Source organism: Acomys minous (genome assembly GCF_964271855.1).
Source record: "Acomys minous genome assembly, chromosome: 15".
Classification (NCBI taxonomy): Eukaryota; Metazoa; Chordata; class Mammalia; order Rodentia; family Muridae; genus Acomys; species Acomys minous.
This window is the reverse complement of record NC_140497.1, coordinates 42,939,012-42,952,169: the sequence shown is the minus strand read 5'-3', so window position 1 is coordinate 42,952,169 and position 13,158 is coordinate 42,939,012. Positions and strand designations below refer to the sequence as shown.

The following is a 13,158-nucleotide window of genomic DNA, read 5'->3' as shown; positions in this document are numbered from 1 at the left end:
TACATTAGCAGCTATATTTTCAACCCCACAAAATGGCAGTTTAATGCTGTATTCTACCAACAGGCCAGAGAAATGTGTGTAATTAAATCTCATTTTTATAAAATGTAAATTAAAGCTGACTTTGTAAGATGAATTGTACATTGAAGAACGTTGTTCATAATTACTGTGCCTCTTCTCTTTTTCTTGGAGAGCATATATTACCTTTCCATTTTTTAACACACACACACACACACACACACACATACACACACACACACACAGCTTCTTCCTTTGGCCTTGGATCTCTCATGTCTTCAAGTTGGTTTTGAAATTTGTTCATTCTGTTTGTGTACATTTGTCACACATGTGCACACATGTATGATTCTACACTGTACACAAAGTCTTCACCTCTTCCATGAATGTTACATCTTAAAAAGGAGCAGACAATTTCTCTACATCTGAAATACAGAAGATGGGCAGAGCCCACAAAAGTTGTGATAACAACTACTCCCTGTTCAGAGAGTGGCCTGGTCACTGGGAACTAGATTATATATTTTGTTTCCTGAAATTTTATTGGTGCTTTGTTCTTTAATACACATTAAATAATTTCATTTTCAAGAAAGTTCTTTGAAGATGGTTTCAATAACAATTTGAATAACTAATGCTAAAACTGCTGTATAAAACTATCAGTGAGCAGTTGCTTAAGAACAGTGTCTTTATTCTGAATTTTATTTAAGAAAGAACCTCATATAAAAAATACAGTTGATTTTTTAAAAATATGTACATTTCTGGTTTTGTTTTGTTTGTTTATTTTTTGGTTGGTTGGTTTTAGTTTTTCTCTGTGTGGTCTTGGCTGTCCTGGAGTTGCTTAGTAGACCAGGCTGGCCTCAAACTCAGAGATCCACCTGTCTCTGCCTCCCTCACTCCTGGGATTACAGACATGCACCACTGCACCAGACTAAATTTCTTTTCTGTATGACCTAAGTGCATCGTGTATAAAACATGGGAAACTACAGTGGTAAAGAGAGAATATGACGACCTGGAATGAGTTTTCACTTATATTTTAATAGTAAAATTCACCGAGGAAACATACGAATTCATTTTGAATTTGCTGATTGCAGTTTCAACTAAATTCTCACCGACGCATGTTCTTAAAAGTATATTTAAAAAATAAATTCCCAATGTGGTAAGACGCAAGATATTTTAAGGCAAAACACCGGTTTCTCAAATCTCTAGTGTAGGAAAGAGATGTGCAGAGAATTTAAAATGGAATCATACTGCAAATGTGCTTTATAAATAGCACTGAGTCAACAGAGCGCCAGTACTCAGATTTTCATAGATATTCCCATTTGTGTGACTAGGAATGTTTATATGAATGATACTTTGCAGGGGAAGGTGCTAAATCTAAAGTCTATTTAAGACTGAAAATGTTTCTTCCTGCCCATCAGGCAGTCTCATATCTATCTCACTATCATTTGCCTTGAAAGAGATAGAAATGACACAGGAAAAACTAAGAATTAAATAATACCATCAATGAATGATTAGAAACCTTAAAGACAAAAATGTAATAATAAATACGGTATAACCACTTCTCAACACTTAAAATTATACTAGGCTTCACGTTTCTTTTAATTAGACCACATTCTTTATAAAAATTAAAAGTGAAATAAAAAGTCATAATCAAAGATTCTCACATTATACTGCAAGCTAACAGTCACTCTACACTTAAGCCAGCACACAATGTTAGTTTGTCACTACACCCTTGCCTCGGCTTCCTCATTCTATTTTATAACCTTTGGTCTATATGCTTAAAGTGTTTTGGGGTAATATGAAAGTATTTGGACAGCCCTATATTATAGAAGTGATCTAATTTAACCTTAAGAGCTTTTGTCTTTATTTAATAAAATATATCAACCCCAACCACACACAGTCAGTATTTTAGAAGAATAGATAGGCCATTTCAAGATGCAAAACAACAAAACAAAAAGAACAGCTCATGATTATGAGAAAATATAGAGCCTAACATTTCCTGATTCCATGCCCATACATAAAGTAGTGTGAGGAAAGTAAAAAGCTTGAAACTGTGTATTATATTTTCCAGTAGAAAGATTAATCAAAAGTTTTTAAATTTTCATTTATTTATAATATATTCACTTCACCTTCCAATTGTTACCTCTTGCTCTTATCTTCCAGTTCCCACCCTCCCTCTGTCTTCTGCCTTTTCCCCTCTCCTAGATCTGAGTGGAGGAGGGGCCTCCTTCCCTACTGTCTGAGCAGAAACTATCTGGTCTCATCAGGGTAGCTTGCATCCCCTTCCTCTGTGTGCCCACAAGGCCATCCACCAAGTGAAAATGATCAAATCTCAGGCACCAGAGTTCATGTCAGAGGCAGTCTTCTTTTTCCCCCATCTACATACTACATACATGGAGAATGAGCTGTCCATCAGCTGCATATGAACAGCATGCATTGTTCTGGGTTGGTGTATCAGTTTATGCAGGCCCACCTATGCCCACATCTGCTGGCCTTGGTGATCTCCTTGTGGAGCCCCTGACTCCCTTCTCTGGGTCTTTCCATTCCCTTTCTCTCTCTCTCTCTCTCTCTCTCTCTCTCTCTCTCTCTCTCTCTCTCTCTCTCTCTCTCTTCCACACAACTCTCAGCTCTCCACCCAGGTCCAGCTGTAAGTCCTAGTATTAATTTGAACCAAGCAGTAGTGGCGTACGCCTTTAATGCCAGCATTTGAGAGGCAGACGCAGGTGTAACTCTGTGAGTTAGAGTTCTCATGGTCTACAAAGCAAGGCCCAGGACAGCCAGGGCTACACAGAGAAACCCTGTCTGGAGAAATGATGACAACATTAACATCATCATGAACAACAGCCTTTTAATTTGATTATAGTTAGTTTTGTCACATTCCAAACCCATCCTTTTTAATTTGTTTGGATTTGGTATTTGTTTGTGACTTAGTCTTATTCTGTAGTCCAGAGTGACCTTTAATTGGAATGATCCTTCCACCGTCCTCCCAAATACTGATATTCCAGATATGCGCTGCAACCCTGGATTACCTTACTCCTTTGAAAGAAAGATGAGGTTTGGCCTCTTGTGCTGTTGTCCTTCATTACAATAGGCTCATAGGGCATTCATTAGGAAAAACAAGCAGTTGGTGTTAATTAGGTAGTTAATTCATGGCTTTGCCACCTAAATTAATGTGGCCTAATAACTATCTTACCCTCTGATCCCGAGCCTGCCCTTTCAGAGTTGGCATCTGCTGCAGCCAGGCTGGCCTGAACCATTTTGGGATTAACAGCAGTTCCATGCTGGAGTGATACAGAGCTAACAAACCTGCTTTCATAACAGCTGGAGCAGCCGTCACTGGTCTGCATTATTGCTCATGTTTATCTCAGTTGATAACCTGGCCCCCTACTTCAAAAGAACAATTGGACATTCAGCTGTCTTAATTATAGAATCAGAACCTCTCCTATCTCTATAGCCTATGATGCGCCTAGTCTAACACTCATTTTAGTCCCAAAGACTGACCTCTTGTGCTTCAGATTTTACCCTTTCAATCAGTGCTCTTATAACCCTTTCTTACCTTCGTGAGACTCTTTGCCCATCTTTTCTTCTCACCAAAGCATCCTTAGTTCATGGGCTTCTTTTCTACAGACAGGAAACGCAAGCCTTCTTGAATTTCTAATCTAGGAGGTCTTGAATGTCAGTTTCATGTATATGACAACATTGAGGCAATGTTCTGAGCTCCTCCACACATGTCCTGCCCCTACCAAATCTCCTGTATTAGTAACATAAAATGAATAAAAATGAAAAGAACAAAGCTGTCAATACCTCCCTATGTTGGAGCTTTTCTTTTTCCTCACCTACATGACCTAATGGGTTAAGGTACTCCATATTAGTGCTCATAGGTTATTTAGCTCCCAGTGTCTGTGATTACGTGTGAGACTAATAGAGCCCACAAGCCAGCGATCTTCATGAATCGCCAGACTTTTCACCCATGGCAAGTGAATGTGTACTGTTAATTATAAAAAATCCTGTATACTCTGAATGAACAATACCTATTCCATCATGTCTACTTCCAATCTTGTAATCGCTTCTGAAGTTTTCCACTAACTGGGAGAGTTATCAATGTCACATGTCTTTCTCAGTCCCTGTCCAGGTGTGCATGTATACCAAGTCTCTTTATATACTAATGTTTTCAGGGTACTATCATTTACTGTTTTTAAAATGTGCATGTGTGAATGTGTGTGTGCATGCACACACATGCATATTCACATGCATGTGATTTTTATCCTATAAAATTCTGATTCTCACATACAACCAGTTGTAAAGATTTTCCTCCTATTTTTTATATATGGCCCCTTCTTTAATTTAGAACATTGTATTATATGGATCATATTTTAATTTCTCTAACTCTCAATTCTCTCTTTCCCACTGATGAAATACTGTACTTTCTCCCCCAAATTTCTTTAGTTATTTTTTTTTCTTGGAGACATATCTAAACCCCAACTTGATCATGGGCCTGACCTATTCATAAATCCTTCTTGATCCACTTAAGGACCAAGTTCCACAAGGCAAAACATCCAGGCCTAGTATTAAGGTACTTCCAAAATATGTAATTATGCAATTTCTTCATTGAGTGTGTTGAAGGACACCGAAAATAAAAAGACAGAAGAATTTATAAACTATTGATGACAGCCTTGGTGTCCATGCTTCCAAAGTTTTTCTTATTTGCTTTTAATTGAAAACTTTTCATAAAATATATTTTGATCATATTATTTTCCCTTCTCCAAGTTCTAGTGGTTTATTTATTACAAATTTTTGACAGAAAGTCAGCTGTGGTGGTGTACATCTTTAATTCCAGCATTCCGGAGGCCTAGATAGGTGAATGTCTATAGATGTTAGGACATCCTGGACTGCATGGAGAGTTTCACACCAAGGGGGTACCTAGAAACATCCTGTTTAAAAAATTAGTGGAAACACAAATTTCCTAAATTGATTTTATTCATCACTTTGAATCAATCTCTCACAATTACATCCCATTTGAACTAAAACAGCTTATATTTTGGCTACAATTAAATAGTTCTGTATGTATAACTATAGTGGATATTAGTTATAAAATAGACTTTTAGAAGACAGGCTATTGATATCAAACACATAGTTACTACCCCAATGCTAAGTGCATATTTATGCTAAAGGAAGATGATCACATTTTGATTATGTTCATTTAAAAACCATATTCTCTAGAGGCCTACAGTTGTATACATTACATTTTAAAGATATAGTAGCATTGTTGAAGCAATCACTTAGGTCATAGAAAGGTTACTGGTCCTCTCAAAATGAGAAATGAAGTTTGACCCAGAGGATTGTTTCCACATTTCTTGTTTAAATGTGTGATTACAAACAAATTCAAAGAACAGACAAAATGTATGACTTTCTATTTTAGAAAAATACATCTTGAATAAGCTAGCTGTTTCTTAGGAAGACACACAATTTTACATTTCAAGCTTGCATCTTAGTTTTCTCTAGGTCTTTAATTTTTTTTAAAATCCATTAAATGTTGCCAATATAGTTTCATATATGAAAATGAACAGACACACAGAAAATGATAAGAACTTCTACTTTTTGAAGTGAAGCAAAATTTGAGGTTTATATGATGTTAATTAAGGAGAAATATTTGGACCAGAAATAAGATTCGACTCTACTACAATCTCAAAGATTCCAGCACAGATCCGCAGTGCAATCACTGTCTTTGATGAGTCCCACTCTTGAAGCTTTATAGGAAGAAAGAGACATCCTAAATCCCAAGAGGTTAAGGGAGGAAAAAAGGATTGAAAAGTCTTTTCAAGTATTTTTAAGATCCGTACAAAGTAACAACTTGAAGAACAGTGAGATGTACAATAGTCTAATCTATATAATCCTGCTGCTTCTATTTTTTTCCACCATATAAAATAGGAGACAAAAAAGGACACAAAGAAATTCCTGTATTTCTATTAGACAGCAGGATACGCTGTATAAGGAAGGGTTCTTTCATATGTCAGTAGACTAAAGACATGTCTATTCTTATGAGATGATTGACTATGCAGTGGAGATGCCATTAGTGTATCATAGAGTTATTTTTAGAAAGTAAGTAGTTTTATAAAAATGTGCTTATAGGACTCAGAAATCCAAGATAGCAGCGCTGAATACGCTTAATCTGAGTAGCAGGACAGGAATGACTGTACAGTGATGTAAGGACCACACTGACAACTCCCAAACACCAGTACTGATGATTTCTAGCTGAGAGTGTCCACACTGTGGGGAACAAGAGTGGGGGTAGCTCTGCCCTTTGATCACCCAGCTAATACACAGGTACATTCCTGGGTCCTTGCAAGCATGTGCACTATCTCCAAAGTTTAGTCACTTGCCTGCATGTGCAGGAGACCTGTGCTCTGGGTTTCAGACTCAACTGGACACTACAGACTCTAGTGTCTGAGTTTTTTTAGCCCAGAGGACACCACCACAGTCTGAAACACAAGTATATCTGACCTCAGGTCACCTGCAAAATCCACAGAAAGTTCCTGGGTCCATTCAGGCATGGGTGCAGGCTCCATAGTCTACCTGCCCACCTGTCTGGGTGCTCAGCACCTGCACTCTGTGGCTCAGAAGGAACTTTGGGCTAAAAAAAAAAATCACCAGTGTCTAAGTCTCCCTCATGAGAGGAGACACCACAGTGTGGAACACAGATAGATCAGACCTCAGGGAAAGTTCCTAGGTCTGATCTCAGGTCACCTGTCTGAGCCACTGGAAGAGTTCCCTGATCCCCACAGGTGAGCGGTATCAACCTATAGCCACTCACCTATCCACTGCTTCAATGGCAAGTGAAGGACACCAGAAACTACCACCCAATGCTAAAGAAAGCAAGATGGCTAAAGACAAGCATAAAACCACAAACAGCAAAAGCCAAAATAATATGACATAGTCAGAACCAGGTATCCCAAAGCAATCTGCCCCGGAAACTCTAACACAACTGAAACACAAGAAATAACCTCAAATATTTCCTAATGAAGATGATTATGATGGAAACAAATAAATTTAAACAAATAAAATTCTTAAACAAATACAAGAAGATACAGCAAAGCAAAGCATATTGAGGCACTTAGAGTGGAAATGAAGGAACTACTGGAATAAATTCAGGAAAAATTCAAATAATCAGATGAAGGAAATCACTGAAATATTTTTATCTTATGATTAATATGGAAAAGATAATAAAATCACAAACTGAGGAAATCTTGGAAAGAGAGAACATAGAGAAGAAAACAGGAACTGCAGAGGTAAGCATCCCCAAAGAATATAAAAGATGCAGGATCAATTCTCAACTTCAGATGGAAAAACAAAAAAAACAAGAATAGATAAAACAATCTTGTACAACAAAATATTCTCTGGAGGAATCTCCATCCTTGATATCAAGCTGTACTATACAGCAACAGTAATAAAAATGGCATGGTCCTGGCATAGAAATAGGCTGGTTGATCAACAGAATTGTATCGAAGACCAAATAAAAACCCCACACACCTATGGACACTTGAGTTTTTACTAAGAAGCCAAGTCTATACAATGGAAAAAAATAGCATCTTCAACAAATGGTGCTGCTCTAACTGGATGGCTACATGTAGGAAAATTCAAATAGATGTGTATTTATCACCCTGCACAAAACTAAAGTCCAAGTAGCCAAAAATCTCAACATAAAAGCAGACATGGTAAATCTGTTAGAAGAAAAAGTGGGGGAAGAGCCTTGAACTCATTGGCACAGGAGAGAACCTCCTGAATGGAACACAAAGCTCAGGCTCTAAGATCAACAATTAATAAATGGGACTTCATGAAACTGAAAATCTTCCGTAAGGCAAAATATGCTATCAGCAGAACAAAGTGACAGTCTACAGACTGGGAAAAGATCTTTACCAAACCTACATCTAACAAAGGGCTAATATCCAAAATATATAAAGAACTCAAAATTAAAAGCCACCAAACCAAATAACCCAATTAAGAAATGGGGTTCAGAGCTAAACTGAATTCTCAACAGAGGAATATTGAGTGGCTGAGAAACACTTAAAGAAAAGCCCAATGTCCTTAGTCATCAGAGAAATGCAAATCAAAACGACTCTGAGATTCCATCTTACAACCATCAGAATGGCTAAGATCAAAAACTCAAGTGACAGCACATACTGATGAAGATGTGGAGAAAGGCATATATTCTTTCATTGCTGGTGGGAATGCAAACTTGTACAACCACCATGGAAATCAGTCTTGCACCTTCTCAGAAAATTGAGAATAGGGATACCTCAAACACAGCTATTTCACTCCTTGGCCTATACCCAAAAGATGTTCCACCACACAACAAGAACATTTGCTCAGTTATGTTCATAGCAGCTTTATTCATAATAGAAAGGATCTAGAAACAACCTAGATGTCTCAGTCAAAGAATGGTTAAAGAGACAGTGGTACATGTACACAGTGTAATACTACCCAGCTTTAAAGACAAGGAAACCTTGAAATTTGCAGGTAAATGGACAGAATTAGCTATGATCATCCTGAGTGAGGTAACCAAGACCCCAAAAGACACTCAAGGTATTCAGTCATTTATAAGTGAATATTAGCCCAACATAGTTGTCCTCTGAAAGACTCCACCTCTTTGGGGATCAGTACAGATCCTGGGACTTGCTGCTGTACTCTCAATGAGAGTTGTATGGAAGAGTGGGGGGATGGAAGGTCCTAGAGGGTTCAGAAGCCCCACAAGAAGACCATCAAGGCCTGTGTCTCAGAACAAGGGTCGGAGGAGGCAGAGATATACAAACTGCCGTACCAACCAAGGATGCCAGCAGTAAACCTAGACCCCCTGTTAAGATCTAGCCAATGGACAGCTCGTTCTCCAAGGTTGTGCAGGGAGTGGTGACTTGCTCTGACATGAACTCTGGTGCCCCCGATTTAATCACTTCTCCTTGGTGGGGAGGGCTGGTGGGCACACAGAGGAAGGGAAAACAGGCTATCCAGATGAAACCTGATAGGCTGTTGTCATAGGATGGGTGAGGAGATCCCCTTCTGTCAGTGATCTATGGTTAGGTAAATAGGACAGAAGGAGGAGGGAGGGTGGGGATGGGAAGATAAAAGTGAGGGGATAACAGTTTGGATATAATCTGAATAAATTATAACCAATGAATGAAAAATATATACTTTTAGATTCTCAAAGTTAAAGTGATCTGATATATTTCCATTTTTTAACTTTGGTCAAGAAAATAATCACTTATTAACATTATGAAATCCATAAACCTGTGTGTGTTCACACATATGTATATGTTCACATGTGTCTGTTGTGTGTCACAAATCCATTTGTATGCATGTTTCTATGGGTATGGATATGTGTACATGTGTATGCTTACCTGTGAAAACCAGAAAAATTTTTGGTATCAGACCTCAGATGCCACAGTGTATTTTTGAGACAGGGTCTATAGCTGGGAAGAAGATTTCATCAACTTAACTAGACTCTCTGGCTGCCAAGCCATCCTTGAGATCACGCATGTCTTCCTCCCTAGTGCTGGGGTTGCAATCATGCAGCAGGGCATGATTTTCCAAAGGCTTTAGAGCTGGAAGTCCTTTCCCCTTTTTCATTCAGAAAGCACTTTACTGGTTCAGTCATATCATCAACTCTACTTTCTTGAGTTTTTGTTTAATTTTCCCACAGTTATAGTTCTCTTCTTAAACTTCTTACGTGCAGAATAAACAGATCTTAAGTGATATAAATCAAGAAATTCACATACCAAACACATGCAGCTGCATTAGCTTTTCAGAACAGGATCGTTCCTTACAACCAAGGGAAGGCAAAACATCTTGTTATAGAGAATATTTTTTAAGAGCACTTGCTGATACTCTACAGAATTTTGCAAGGAAGGATAGTCCTAAAACAGCATAAAGTATGTATTTATTTAAAAGTAAATGGGAGCTCCTGTGATAGTAATGTCACCGTGAGGCTGGCTTCATCCTCCATTTTTTGTGTGTGAAAATGTTATCCATGCTAATCTTCAGCTTCTACTGTCCCAGTTGAAGTAGCCGTCTTCTTTTCTTCTTGTCAGATTTCTTCAGGAGCCTTGTGTCCATTTAAATGCCCTTATTCCACCCCAAAACAACAGTTCTTGTTTTATTTTCTCAATGTTTGTAAATGTTGCCATATGTGGTGGTATTCAATGGTTATATTACCATCTACATAAAAAGGAGTCTTTGGGAAGTGAATATTTATGTGCATATCAATAAATAGATTAATAGGGGAAAACAAATAATCTATGACATCAGCATTTCTTAGTTTATCCAAGGACTCAGATACATGCCAGTGGTGCTGATCTGAGAGCTATAACAGGTATAAAAGAAACTTAAGTGTGACCTTCAATATGTTAATTAACGATTGATTGATAGTTGGCTCCCGTTCAGGTGGCCTCTCACTTATCTTTCTCCTTTCCAGTGCAGAGGCATTATCAAAGGTAAACAAGGATGCTGGGCAATGGCCCAGGCAATACAGCACTTGCTATCCAAACCTGAGAGTCTGAGTCTTCACCCCTAGCACCTTTAAAAAAAAAAGCCAGGTGTAGTGGTAGACAGTTGCAGTCCTAGCAGTGTACAGCAGAGACAAGGCTCTGGGGCTCACTGGCCAGCCACCCTGCTAAATCTTTGATCTCTAGGTTCAATAAAAAAAATTCTTCCTTGAAATAAAATAATCATCCAAAGTGAGTGAAGAGAAAGAACTGGGAGGACAGAAGGTGGGAAGTGGATGAAGGGTGCAGATCACACAGGGAGAGAGCAGGGGTGATAGGCTGAGAGAGAGAAAGGAAACCAATGAGGAGATCTGTGGGACAAACTGGAGACTCTTGACGGGGTAGGCTCCCGGGAAGACACGGGGGGTGACTCTAGCTGAGACTCCTTGCAGAAGGGGATATGGTGACTGAAGTGGCCACCTTGTATACTCAGATAGGTCTTCCAATGGACAGAGCAGGACACCAACTCATACACAAAACCTATGACCCAAAATTTACCCTGCTAACAGAAGGTGTAGAGAGACAAAGATGGAGCAGAGATCGAGCGAAGGGCCAAACAATGACTGGCCCAACTTGAGACCCACCCCGTGAGAGAGCCAAACCCCTGGCACTATTAATGATACTCTGCTATGTTTGCAGACAGGAGCCTGGCATTACTGTCCTCTCAGAAGCTCCATACAGCATGGATGGAATTAGATGCACGGACCCACAGCCAAACATTAGGTGTAGCTTGGAGAGTCTTGTGAAAGAGTTGGGGAAAGGAGAGAGGCACCCCGAGGAATTATAGAAGGGACAAGAACTCCACAAGAAGACCAACAGAGTCAAGCAACCAAAGACCATGGGGCTCATGGAGACTGAACCGCCAAGCAAACAGCATGCATTGACTGGAACAATGTTCCCTACACACATGTAGCTGGCAGGCAACTTGGTCTTCATGAGGGTTCCCCAGCAACTAGAGCAGGGGCTGTCTCTGGCATGGGAAAAACAAAACAAAACAAAACAAACATTAGCTCTCAATACGTAAGGAAGTTGGTGGATAAGGAAAGTGCCCATCCGCCTCTGACCTTCTATTCATGGATACATTCACTCACAAACACATACATGCACAACAGTAAATGACAAAAAGTCATACATGATCTAAAGTTCTATACTATGAGTGAGATGGCTTATGCTTTATTGACGTTTGAAAGAGAAACCATGACAAATGCCTTCTTGCAGTAGAGAAAAGCAGGCAGAGATGGACTGCAGTAGAAAGAATAGGTAAGAGAAAAGGGAGGAACAGGAAACGTTAACGCATGCTTTCCGGAAATTATTTTCTGTGAAAGAAGGAGAGTGTCATACCAAGAAGTAAATAATCATACTACATAAAATTTCTCTTGAATGGTGGCCGGAAAAGGCGACAGCGACTGTGGTTATGTTTGAGGAGAGTGAGTTTTTGAAACTGTTAGTGTATTAAAAAAAAAAAAAAGTAAACAAAACACAGTACTTCTTTTCAGAAGTCATTGTGACCTGTTTTTGTGCAAGATATTCATGAGTGCCATGGAGAGGGACTAGGAATATGTCACTGTCTTTGTTCTGAAAGAATTTATACTTTCAGTAGGGGATATACTTTACCACCATGCCTTTGGGATATGTGGCCAAGGGCCATGAAAGAGATGTCCTCATTGAGAGTAGGGATGAGATCAGAGGTAGTATCTAGGGACGATGACTTAAAATGGCTAGAATTTGAGGAACCGAATGGGGAGGCCTGGTGGCACTCAGAGAAAGGACAGCAGGCTATCAAGAAGAGACTTGATACCCTATGAGCATATAAAGGGAGAGGAAGTCCCCCTCAGTCACAGTCATAGGAAAGGGGAGTAAGGGGAAAATGGGAGGGAGGGAAGAATGGGAGGATACAAGAGATGGGATAACCACTGATAAGTAATAAGAATTAATTAATAAAATAAAATTTAAAAAATTACTAGAATTTAGAAAAGCAAAGAGAAATGGAATTTACATTTTTGTCCTAGTCATTTTATGTAGGGAATGGAGTATCAGTCCACTAGGTGTCAATTGTTTACTTTCTTCCAGGCTCACACTTGAAGTATTATTCAGATAATCTGAGCAAATTTTTTTTGCAAGATAAACGTTGTTGATGATGACTCTTTACACCCTGTTGATGAATTAATTTATTCCTTACTAGAATTTTCTGTGGATTCGTTGCAAAATTTCTCTAATAGCTACACTTGACTTTCTCTATTCACCCAGCAGGAGACTTTTCAGAGCAACACCAACATTAACTACTGAGATCTGAATTTTAAGGACACTGTAGCTTTGCATATGAGATTCCTAACATCAATACTGAAGTCAACAGTCTAAAGTACAGAAAAATAAACTATGTGACAGCATCTCTAATATTTTTTGTAAAGATATATTGATAAGATTTTGCCAGTCTTCCAATAGAAACACTAGTGAAGGCAGTTGTGACTGAAACTGTATTTGAAGAGAGCCCTTTTTCAATGGCTTCCAAAACCATGTGTTTATGGAAAGAGTCAGTGCTACCATCCCCTGCTGCTTTACTTTTAGTGCTACTTTATATTAAATGGTGTCAGTAGTCAAATGATACAATTTGTTCATT

At 38.8% G+C, this 13,158-nt stretch overlaps 1 protein-coding gene across 3 annotated transcripts in view; it reads right to left on the bottom strand.

The window, feature by feature from the left end:
• Positions 1–13,158, bottom strand: part of GLRA3 (glycine receptor alpha 3) — a 157,003-nt gene that overhangs the window by 135,442 nt on the left and 8,403 nt on the right. The window contains exon 1 of one of the 3 annotated variants that reach the window (XM_084758362.1): positions 3,566–3,690. The exons of the other annotated variants lie outside the window; for them this stretch is intronic. The gene's annotated coding sequence lies outside the window, so the exon portion shown is untranslated. Of the gene's footprint in view, positions 1–3,565; positions 3,691–13,158 lie in introns of those variants that run through there. 3 annotated transcript variants of the gene reach the window in all.